Source organism: Triturus cristatus, chromosome 2_1 (assembly GCF_964204655.1).
Source record: "Triturus cristatus chromosome 2_1, aTriCri1.1, whole genome shotgun sequence".
NCBI lineage: Eukaryota > Metazoa > Chordata > Amphibia > Caudata > Salamandridae > Triturus > Triturus cristatus.
In genome coordinates, this window is record NC_140581.1 from 353,781,899 (window position 1) to 353,794,775 (window position 12,877).

The window sequence follows — 12,877 nt, forward strand, 5'->3', positions numbered from 1 at the left end:
ATAGAGCGTGACAAATACCCAAAGGTGTAGTCAAGGCAGTCTGATTCAACCCGAAGCAGCTTACACAGTTTACAAGAAAAATGCTAAGGAGTTTCCCTATAAAGTAAACAACCAAGGGGCATATTATCAAGAAATGCCCTTGAGAATTCCAATAGAAGCCCATGTTCTGGTGTCAAGATGGGCTTCTATGGGAATTCTCTGCGGCATATTATCTAGCCCATTATCGCCGCTTTAGCGGCAGCTTTCTGCCGCTAAAGCGGCGATAATTTTAACGCCGTGCTTGATAATATGCCCCCAAGTCTTTAGGGCTTTTCTAAAGGGCAAATGCACTTTAACCGAAGTCAGAGAGTAAGGAAACGAGTTCCACAGACTGGCTGCTGAGAAAGCTCTGCTTCCCAATCTCTTCTTCTGGACTCTGGGCATAGTGACCAAGCTAAGATGACCTGAACGAAGATTTCTCCCTGGAATGTACCAATGGAACATCTCCTTGATTTCCACTAGGCTAGGCTGATGGAAAGCCTTGTGTACTATACAGAGGGCCTTAAACATGGTGCGCTTTTTCATAGGAAGCCAATGAAGATCGCCTTGAGACTGTCCAAGATTACCCTAACTAACGCATTCTGCGCTACCTGCAATTTGGCACGGGTGCTGTTATTAGAGTTCAGATAAAGCGCATTAAAATATACAATTATGGACATAACCAGCGCCAGGGCCATCTGTTTCCGAGCCAAATAGGGAATAAACTGGAAAAGTTTCTTCAACCTGCTTATAAGCCAAAACAAGTTGCAACTGTACGATTGGCCTGACCATTCAGAGAGAGCTTGCTGCCCAGGATCACCCCAAGATTCCTGGTCTTCTCTGTTGGAACAGGCAAGGTGCCTAGTGTGTCTAGTCACCAGTTGTTGTTTCAAATGGAGGCTTAGGTTCCAAAGAACGGCACCTCCGTTTTTTCCCTATTGAGCTTCAGGAAGTTTCTTCTCATCCATCCTGCTACAGCTGTCATACAGTGAGAGAAATTGGCTGCAGTAGCTGCCGCGTCCTTGGGAATCGACACAATGATCTGGGTGTTGTCAGCATACAACAACTCTTGTAGCCCACAGAACCAGATGATGCTGGCAAGTGGAGAAACATAGAGATTAAATAGCGTAGGGCTCAAGGATGAGCCCTGCAGTTTTCCACATGTCAAAGGGAACAAGTCAGAGTGCAATTGGTTCAGCATCACCCTCTGGGATCTATCTTTATGGAAGAACGACAGAAATGTCAAGGCCTCATCTGTGATTCCCATTTAACATAGGCTTTCAATCAGCAGGGAAGGCAGGTGGTATTGAATACTGTGGACAGATCCAACATGTTCAGAGCCGTGCCCTGCCCTTAGTCCACTAGCTTCCTAATATAGTCCGTGGTCCTCACTGGTGCTGTTTCAGTTCGATGATGTTTCCGAAAACTGAATGCGACATGTCCAGCTATCCCTGTTCTTCTACAAACTCCATCAAATGGCATTTAAGATGTCTCTCCAAGATCTTAGCAGGTAGTGGAAGTAACAAGATTGGACAATAGTTTTTAAGGTCCTTGAAGTTGAGGTTGGTTTTCTTAATAATTGGCTTCACCACCACTTCCTTCTACAACAATGGGTAGCAGACAGAAGAAATAGTTTATTCATCAAAGTTAAAAGAGGATGCGCTACTACACAGGCTACCATGTGCAGAGTATTTGTTCCACATGGTTCAAGAGGAGAACCTGACTTGCTTTTGAGGAGGTGCTGCTCAACAATTTCAGGGGTAAGGAAAGGAAACACCTTGAGCAGATTCACATTTTGTTCCTTAATTTTCAGAGTATTAAGAGGTTCCAACATAGGCTCTCTACTTAGGGACCACAACTTATTGCTTTTTAATTTCAATGCTTCAAGCTCATTATAGATGTTAGTGATCTTAAGTTTGAAGAAATCAGATAAAATATTGTATAGCTCTTTTGAGCCTTCAAGTTCTTTGGAGGGCGGAAGAGTTCATAGCTGCTGCACAACAGAGAGCAGCTCTAAAGAAGATTTGGCGGCTTCAATTTTGTTTGAATTTTCTTCTTTTAAGGGCTAATTTATATTCCCCGATCCTGAGCATGTGAGCAGCTTTTTCTTGCTCCTTGTATTTTTTTTCTCCAAGCTCGCTCTTGAGTGAAAAAAGTCTGCCTAAAAGCCCCCAGCCTATCAGTGAACCAAGGGGCTGAAGGAAAATTCCTCCTCAGCTTGACTTCCTATAGGTGAGCTACCATATCAGCGGCCTCACACAACCAAGCTGCGAGTTCCTCAGTAGCCTTGTACACATCCTCCTGAAACTTGAAGAGCTTGCTACCTGGAGCAGAAGCAAGAGATTCTGCAGACACCCCTTTCTAGTTCCTCCTGTGGATTTTGCTATTTGAAAGCATATTTATCACATAAGGAGGAGGAAGCATAAGTAAAAAAAGAGACTGCTTCATGAGCTGACCAACTGAGGAGAAGTAATGTCTGAAATGACACCTGTGGGTCATTCGAAAGAATACCGTCTAGGGTATGCCCAGCATCATGGGTGGGAACCGTAACCAGCTGAGGCAACCCCAGGCAGGCCAGAGTCTCTTTTAGTGCAACTAAGTGGTACTGATATGGTAGACATGGTTTATTAGAGTTCAAGCATTCCATTGCTGCTTTTTCTGACCTTGATGAAGCAAAAACATTCATTAGACATGGTGTTTTAGAGACCTTATGCTTATTATATATCCTCATATTCTTGTGTTCGTCTGCTGGATAATGTGTTTAAACCACCATCCTAATGCTAGCTGTTTGGTACAAAGACTTAGATTCTTGAAATCTATGAGGTTAGCTTCAATACCATATAAAAAGATGTCGACAATGATGGGATCTCTGAGCCATATCTTTTTAGGGTCCCTATATAGCAAACTCCACTTGTTGATACATGAGCAGCCTGTTAAACTCATTTATTTATCCCCTTGCTCCTTTTCACAAAGTGAGCCACATTTCCAGGCTGGAAGAACAGAGCCCCTCTTATTAAGAGTTTGTTTTAGGAGGCTATGTGTAGCACCTTGCAGTTTTGTCAAATTGTCCAATTAATAGGCTTGTATAGAGGACCAGATGCTGAGGTCTACAATTGTATGCTGATGTTAGTTGGGATAATCTGCTGTAGGATGTGTTGCATATTTATGCTGGCATATTAAATATGTTGTGCTTAAGGGGATGTTTCACTTTCTCTGGATCGAATCAAATGTCCCCACCCTCCGTCGTTCATTCTCCTCACTAGTTCTGGCTTGTTGTCCTCCCTAGTTCTCAAATACTTTTTCAGGCAGGATTAGATCCATCCATTCTTCGTCCTGACTGTTGCCATCATCCTCCTTCTCTTCATCCAGGATCTCATCTTCCTCATTTGGGTTTGTGCCCTGATCACAGTCCTCGTCCCTTACATCTCTTCTCATTGGAGGGACCAGTCATGGCAGCATTGGCGGGTGTGGCGGAGGTGGTACCTGTGGCACAGGTATGTGTGATTGAGGTAGTGATAAAATTGTTGCTTTAGTTGTCCTGCTAGACAATCACCGTAGAGGATAACGATGATGTGGCTGAAGGACCAGCCCTTGAAATGCTTCTTTCATGTGTTGTATACTGTTTGTGAAGGAAACCAGTATCTGAACCACAGAGGGTTCACTGGAATGACGTCAAGGCTTGTACGGAGATCCATAATCTGTTCTGTGGCTTTCATATGGAAGATCATGGGGAATAATACTCTTCCAGTTGAAACTTTGTAACTCTTTCTTCCTCCACATTATAAGGAATTTAGCACATATCCGGCTGTGCAGGGCTATAGACTGATTCTAAGGCTTGCTCTTGGTCACTGAGGTCAGTTTCTGAGTTAGAGTCCAAGATGTTCACTGGCAGTTGAGACAAGACCTTTAGTGGTGAGCAAAAATAGGCTGGCGGTGCCTCGATAGGTGGTAAAAAGGCCAGGTTGGCAGTCACTGATGGCACTTTCTTTACTGGTACAGTTGTAGATCATGTGGTTTTCATCAAAGTGGTTATTGTGGATGTGATTATTGTCATTGCGAACATTGATTATGGTGATGCTGATAGGGTCACTGTTGATGAGACCACAGTTGATGGTGTTGCCATCAATGACGTTTGTGGGGTAATCGTCAACAGATAGTCTAGATACTCTACAATGTCATCATCGAAGGAATAGTCTTCAATGGTATTTTTTATGACTTGATCTGCATGACGGTTGTCAAGCTGGAGCATCTTAACTATAGCTAGCTGTTTCTTTGTGGGGTTTTCTTCATTGACAGTTTAGTTGGAAATACTGGCAGGGTGTCCGTACTGCTGGATTGCCCACCCTTTTCAGTGGAAGCTGGTCCTTAGCTTTTTTCACCACCTTATTTGATGAAGGCTCAGTTTTGCCCTCAATGGAAGCAGAGGCAGGCACTTCAGTGGCAAACACCAGCTGTGGGAGCTCCATGTGCTTCATTTTTTGAGCCACCTTTGGTTTGCAGCCTATGAACCAGAATAGTCATGCTGATAAAAGCCCACTGGTGTGTATCACTCTTAGATATGTTAAAACAGTTTTGTTTGATGTGTGGTTGGGGTGTATGTCACTGGTAGTTGGGGAAATCAGTGTAGGATGGTGCTATATATAGTTATTTACAGAACAAGCCATCTTCATATTAATATGTTGTGTTACTACAATGGCAGGGTAGTTTCACTGACTTGACTCATATGTCTCAATCCCGATCAAGGTAGTGGGATCTAAGAGGAAAACTATATTTCTCTCCTGGAACATTAAAGGGCTTAATAGTCCTCATAAGGCAAAGAGAGTATTGGCATCTCTAGACAGGCATAATACTGACTTGGCCATGCTACTGGAGACACACTTACATTTTCAATGCCTCACTGGCTTTGTGAAGAGTTAGGGACAGTATAGATATTTCTCTTTCTTTATTATGCACTCAAGGGGATTGTGTATTATGCTTTGCATTCATTCAATTTTCTCTTAACTCAAAACATTCTAGGCCCTGACAGTAGACATCTTATCTTATCTTGGTGTGCTCCATCTGTAATTTGCCACAAATCAATATGTTTACTATTGTTCGATATTGTTTTACTTAGTACTCGATTGCTACATGACAAAAGGTTGTAATGCGCTCTGATACCTTCGGATCTGGCCAGCGCTATATAAAACCCTTAAAATAAAATAAATAAAATAAAACGCTGATACTGATTAACACATACACCTCAACATAGATTCCCTTTCATTTTTTGATAAGATTCCTAAACTTTTTGAGATGCATTGAGACGAAGTTGTTATCTGAGGAGGAGATAAATTTGTTAGTGGAAATACCTGGACGGCACAATCGGCTGAGACACTGCATAATATTATGGAAGTTCTAAACTTTTTAGATATTTCGTGAAATAGACTGAGTGTAGCAAGTGTATGCCTTTTAATCTTCTACATACTATACACTATTGCACATTGATTATTGGTTTATATGGAGTAAGGCTGCCACCTGGGTAACAGATGTCTCACATCATCCCCGGACCTTGTCAGACCAGTCTCCCATGAAGCAGAAGCTCACTGTGTTCAGCTCTAGATTTAGCAGCCCTAGCTGGAGGTTTGCAGCAAAATCACAGTCAGACTTTTGTGTTTTGTGGTGTACTTCACAATGCAATCATAGAATTATTTTCAAGTAAATATGGGTTTAGTGACAAATATATAAAATTCTAGGGAGCATTTAAAGCCTATATGAGGGGCATAACTATATGGAAGAGTTCGGAGATCTTGAAAGATATAAGATCATAGTTGAAAATACTGAATAAATAATATACTGAATAAAGTAAACAGAATAAAGTATGTACAGAGTAGTTAATAGCTTTATTAGCTTGTGTAAAACAATCCCACATCAAGTTGGACGGTTCACTGCATTCGCTCTATTATTAGCCAACCACAGAATAGCCATAAAGTGATATAGACGACCAATCAACGGTACTGCAGATTAGTTAAAAGTCATGGCCACATGTAATGATATGGTTGAGACATATGTGATTCTACAGCAACCTCTAACCCCAAGGATATATGGGGCCCACTTACGGCATATTTAGAGGAAGATGAAGTTGGTGCAGAATCCACACAAGGAGAGAAAACTTGTAATAGTAATGTATCCGGTGCCCATCGTCCATATGGCAATGAAGCCTACTAGGTGTACATATGCTCATATGTCTCTCATGAAATGCACAGCAGGCAAGATATAGATTGAACACAATTGTGAAGACTTAAGGGCAGGCTCAGTGAGTTCAAAGGGCCAATATATATTAAGCAAATATTCATTTAAAAGCAATCAGTAGAAAATATAAATAAGAGTTGTCTTAGAAACACAATATGAAATATAATGCTATGTTGTTGTTCCATTGACTTTATTTTCCCATGTTTTTTCTAGGCTGGGGACTTCAGAAGCCACTGCTACAATTGCAGTACATACTAAACTGGATAAAAAGAATACATTATGCTGTGTTTAATGGAAAATTGAAAAGTCACATGCATTGTTGATATAAAATCTGTAAGTGCCTCTGTAGTTATAATGAACATTTTTAAGGGGATATGGAAATGTGCTTCTTCCAGGTCTAGAGATTCAATGAAGTCTCCGCTGCTCAGGGGGTGAAGGATGTCGGAAAGAGTAACCATCCGAAAGGATTGCTTGCAGAGGAATTTGTTTAGCTTCCTTTGATCTAGGATGGGTCTCCATTCCCCTGATTTCCTGCTTGTGAGGAAAAAACAGGAATAGAATCCTCTTCCCTTTTGATCAACCGGAACCTTCTCTATTGCTCCCTTGGCAAGCACTATGAGGGCCTCCTTTTTTTAATAAGTGAAGATGGGGGAAGGTGCTCTCCTTGGCGGAGTGTTTGGTGGTCTTTCAGTAATCTCCAGGGAATGTAAACTCCAGGGTATGCCCTTAGATGACTAGGTCCAATACCCATCTGTCTGAGGTGATGCTTTTCCAATGCTGGAGATAATTTGAGATGTTCGCCCCCATGGAGTGAAAAGCAGGTGGTGTAGCTGGTACCTGGATGCGGCCACTGTTTGCGACCTGTGTCCTGGCTCTGAGGTGGTAGCTTTCTGCAGGGGCCTTACTCAGAGAAACCCACTGTGAATGGTTGATGGTATGTTTTCTGTTGGTACGCAGACCTGTATTGGGGCTGGTAGTACTGTTATTGCTGGGAGCATTGGTAGCCACCCTTGTAGATTGAGAAACCTCGCCCACGCACCCCCCAAAGGGCAACTTCCTGTACTGGAGGGTTCCGAGGGATTTGGCTGTGTCAGTGTCCGTCTTGATGGGAAGAAGAGCATCATCAATGTACTTGCCCAACAGTGTGTCCCCACAATACGCCATGTCAAGTATCTTAGATTGGATTTCGGGCCTAAAATAAGTCACTTTAAGCCATCCCTGGCACCTTAATACAGCTGTGCCTGCCAGTTGACAGAAGCCTTTGGAGGTGATGTCTATGGCGCAATCTATAATTTCTGGGGAGGTGCGCTTGCCCTCCTGTAAGATCTTCTTGGCTTCAGGTCTTTTGTCTTCCTAGATGAGGTAGATGATGGAACAGATATCTGACCACATCGGCTGGGTATAGCAGCCCAGAATAGCCAGGGAGTTTGCTGCTCACTACGCCACTGGAGTCAAGCTATCCTGGCTGATGACGGCTGATAGCCAGAAACCGGTCCTAGGATGCTTGATTCCGGTCCAGGGAAGACATGGCTTGGCAGTTCGGGCTGGATTGTTCCCATGAGGCACAGGGTCAAGACTGATTTGCATATGGCCATGTCTGAACTGGGGTGGTGTAGTGGGCAAAAGAACGATGGATTTAACCCAGATCTCTTGACTGGGGGAGAATGTCTGCATTGTCAGCATTCCGTCCATCATTTGTTTGTTGTAACGCTTTTCGCCCTAAGTGGGATGGGTATTCCCAGACGTGGGACCCGTGCTCACTACGCCACTGGAGTCAAGCTATCCTGGCTGATGACGGCTGATAGCCAGAAACCGGTCCTAGGATGCTTGATTCCGGTCCAGGGAAGACATGGCTTGGCAGTTCGGGCTGGACTGTTCCCATGAGACACAGTGTCAAGACTGATTTGCATATGGCCATGTCTGAACTGGGGTGGTGTAGTGGGCAAAAGAACGATGGATTTAACCCAGATCTCTTGACTGGGGGAGAATGTCTGCATTGTCAGCATTCCGTCCATCATTTGTTTGTTGTAACGCTTTTCGCCCTAAGTGGGATGGGTATTCCCAGACGTGGGACCCGTGCTCACTACGCCACTGGAGTCAAGCTATCCTGGCTGATGACGGCTGATAGCCAGAAACCGGTCCTAGGATGCTTGATTCCGGTCCAGGGAAGACATGGCTTGGCAGTTCGGGCTGGACTGTTCCCATGAGGCACAGGGTCAAGACTGATTTGCATATGGCCATGTCTGAACTGGGGTGGTGTAGTGGGCAAAAGAACGATGGATTTAACCCAGATCTCTTGACTGGGGGAGAATGTCTGCATTGTCAGCATTCCGTCCATCATTTGTTTGTTGTAACGCATGAACTGTGATGGCATACGTGGTGGAAAACCCTTGCCGATGTTGTCTAAACAGCACCCTTCTTTGTACGGCGGCGCATATATAGTAGCTGACGGGCTCTTGGCTCTACCTTGTGCTGCCTGAGAAATGACTTAATCGGGTTTCGAGTGTCCTGTCAGGCATGCAGGGAAATTCACTGGGGCCCTGTACTTCTCGTCAATACAAGGCAGGAGAGCCGCCACTGTGGCAGGGTTCTTCATTATCTTGACACCTTCTTGCCAGACATAGTCGATGATGGGTATAGCCTGGACTGACTTTCGTGTTCGTTACTTGAAATCATAAGGAAACAGTCGGACAGCTTAACCGATATAGGAAGGTGGAACTTGATTGCCGCTCTTCCAATTAAGTTATAAAAGCCTCCGATGTTCTCTGGCAGCAAATTAACATGTTGTTGAAGAGATGGGGATTGTGTGGGTATAACGTAGTCATACCAGTCATCTAGTGGAGGTTTAGGCTCAGGAATCTTGGCTTCTTCTATGTCGTTATCAGATTACGATGGACCATCCCTCAGTGGTACTGCTATATGCGAAGCAGGCGTCATTCTAGGAGTGTCAGGTGGAGAGATAGGTGCTGGAGTAATAGGTGACACAGGTTGCAGTAGTGTCACTTGTTGCTCATCAGGAGGTTGTGGAAAACGTTTCCTGTAGTCAGTGAGCATAGCCTGAAGATCCTGGATCAAGGATCTAGGCAGTTGTACGTCATCCTGTCAGGACAGTATTTGAAGGGCTCATAATGACTCTGAGCAGGAGGAGGATAATACTGTCCTTCCTCATCAAAGTCATCATCTTCGTCCTGGAATTTCATGTGCAGCTCCAAAGGGCTGTTAGCTGTTAGCTAGTTCGAAAGGGTCATCATCATCGCACTCTTCAAGGTCCAGTAAATGTCTTGGAGGCAGAGGTGACATTTTGCTGGGCGAAGTAATCTCAGGACGTAATGAGGTCTTAGTTATCTTGGCATCCACTGATTTGTTATAAGAGCAATGTAAGTATCCAGTTTTTATACCTTTGCTGATGTTTTGCCCCTTGTTGACGGAATCATCATCGTCGACTGGACTGTCGTCAACGGAATCCTCGTCGATGGGGTCATCGCCGATGGGCCATTGTCGACGGTGGTAGCGTCGATGGGAGTAGTAGCAGGATAAGGTTGAATCTGAGGAGAATTGTTTTTGCTTCTCCTTAACCTGATGGGAAGTCTTCAGGGATTTCCTGCTCTCCTCAGAAGTCCCTTCAAGGGACCTTGCTCTCTTCTGAGACCTAGAAGAGTTATTACTGTCTTCCTCAGAAGATGTTCTCTGAGTTGTGGCTTTTTGAAGCCATAAGAGCAGCATCCAGTTCCTGTCCTTCAATGTTTTTTAGGAGAAAGTACAACAAATCTTGCACTTTTTTTACCTTGTGTTCGGGTAGAGGTAGTAAAGGCAATCCTTATATGGGTCATCCACATGTACTCTTTATTTCCCACAGGTCTTGCAGGGACGGAAAAAGCCTTTTCTGTCAGACATTGTAGTAGTAAAAAAGAGCTTTCAATCTCAGCTGAGGGAGACTCCCTTCACACATGACGTGCGGTGAAAATCTGAGGGACACGGCATCATTTTTTTATTTTATTTTTTAGTTATGAAATTTTATCAAAATAAGCACAAAAAGCCAGCATGGTGTTACAGCAACTCAGATAATACAGCAGTCATGGTCAAAATATTACAACATTTCGGTAATGACAGTGAGTGAAGCACCTATACCACACAGCAAAACAGGTACAGTTTCCACAACTTCAGGCATCAACCTACAGCATAGAGCATGATGTTATCTTACGTTCTGTGGAGGGTGCATGACTCAGAAAGGAACAATCAGGCCCTACCTATGGGCAATAAAGGTGTAAAACAGAGTAAATAGCAGAGAAAGAAACAGGAAACATAAGGCTCATACCACAACTGTTTCCGCCTCCGTGTGTGCAAGCGACGAAGACCCAAGCTGACCTTGAGCCCAGGTCAAAAAAGGTTCCCATATGTTACGGGGCCTCGAGGATGGGGGCATAAGTTCCCAAAACATACTCAGTTGTGTGTGGCCGTAAGTTACATCATTTATCCAATCATTGATTGAGGGCACCCTCTTTCTCCCCCAGTGGATTGCAACCTGTCGTTTGGCAAAGAGTAGTAGGAGGGCATGTAATTTATACTGCTTAGGCAGAGTGTCTTTGACATACCCCAATAGGCCCAGTGCTGGGGATGGAACATCAGTTCTACCAATGATTTGGTTCACTGTTGCAAACATTTTGGACCAGAATTTGGCTATCTGTGGGCAGTCCCACGCCACATGCAGAAATGAGGCTGGAGTGTATCTGCAGCACCAGCAACTCTCGTCTTCCCTGAGCTTCATACGACACAAACTCACAGGTGTCCTATAGAACCTATGCAAATATTTAAAGTGGATCAAACGTAGCCTATAATATGGGGAGAGCTCAGTGAGCTGCCTGCAACAGAACTCCCACTGGGCCTCAGTCAGTGGAGTGGGGAGCTCGCTATTCCAACACTGGAGGGATTTAGGTTTCACCAACGGGTGTGTGTTTTGCATTTGGGTGTATATGTGTGTTGTAAGTTTTCCGGGAGAGGAAGGTCTCAACACAGGATACAGATCTGCAAACGTGTGTAGATTCATGTCATGAGTGAGTGCCTTACTGACCTCATGTCGAATACAAGGCAACATTGGATTCTGTGCCAGCGGGACGGAAGGAGCGTACAGCAGCGGAATGTCAGCTCTTCTCCACAGCTCTCCCCATACCCACCGCAAAGTCTCGGCCGTATCTACGTCTCCACGGGGGCACCATGGAGCCTGGTACAGCGGTACCTTAATCGGAACAGGGGCAACCGCATCAATATCAACTGCCACATGGGGCTGGTAGGGTGTCGGATGGACCCAATAATGTAAAAATTGGGCCTGCATATATGGCGCCCCCAAACCCCCCTGTCGCAACGGGAGAGTCAGTAGGTCCCAGGACACCCTGGCCTGACCACCCGCCCAGACCAGGGCAATCAGCTGTGATTTGAGGGTGTTAAAAAAATGTTGTGTGAGAGGGATTGGGATATTGACAAACAAATATAAAAACTTCGGTAAGATAACCATTTTAGCTGATGCTATCTTCCCGGCCATTGACAGTGGCATTTTGGACCAAATTTTAACCTTCTCCTCCAACCAAGTGATCGCCCTCCCAAAATTCAGTTTCCATATCTCCTGTGTGTCCCGACTTACCCACACACCCAAATATTCAACTGCCTCGGCTTTCCATCTCAAGGGGAATTCAGATGCCACCTGGGGCGTGCCATCCGTCAGAGGAAACACCACCGACTTTGCCCAATTAACTGAGACACCGGCTAGGCCCCCAAAATGAATAAACTCTCTAAGGACCGGATCTAAGTTTTCCTCGGGGTTAATGATGTACAAGGTCACATCATCCGCATAAAGCGAAATGAGCAGGATTCTAGTACTAAAGCCAATGCCTCGAGCTGTGTGGTGCTGTCTAATGCAGGCGGCCATCGCAACGGCAAAGAGCAAGGGAGAAAGTGGACATCCCTGCCTGGTACCACGCGATATTGGGAATGGATCTGAGAGCAAGCCGTTCACCCTAATCCGGGCTGCCGGTAAAGTGTACGACAGCCTGATGCGGTTGATGAAAAGCGGACTAAACCCCATGCGATTTAGAATGGCAAACAGATAAGGCCACTCAAGCGTATCAAACGCCTTTGTGGCGTCTAGAAAGACAACGGCAGCGTGCACCTCTGGATGAAGGTAATGCAGCGCAGAGAAAATGAGTCTCGAATTGCTAGCAGTCAACCTCCCAGGGATGAACCTCGACTGGTCGGGGAGCGCAACCATAGGGTGCAGAGGCTGTCGTCGATTTGCAATCAGCTTTGCGAGGATTTTAACATCCACGTTTATGAGCGAAAGTGATCTGTAGGAATCTATCTCAGTTTCTGGCTTGCCAGGTTTCAATAGGGTAATGATTATCGCTTTCCTCATGGACGGAGGTAGGACACCCACCTCTAGAGCCTCTTCATAAACCGCCAATAACCTAGGCGCCAACTCCTTCACGTAGGTCTTAAAGAATGAGGTAGTCTGGCCATCGGGCCCCGGGGCTTTATCGAGCGGCAGGCTTTTTATAACCTGAGCAACATCCTCCACTGTAATGGGGAGATCCATATAGGCTCTATGGTTATGATTAAACCAGACCATGGCAATGGAATCCAAAAA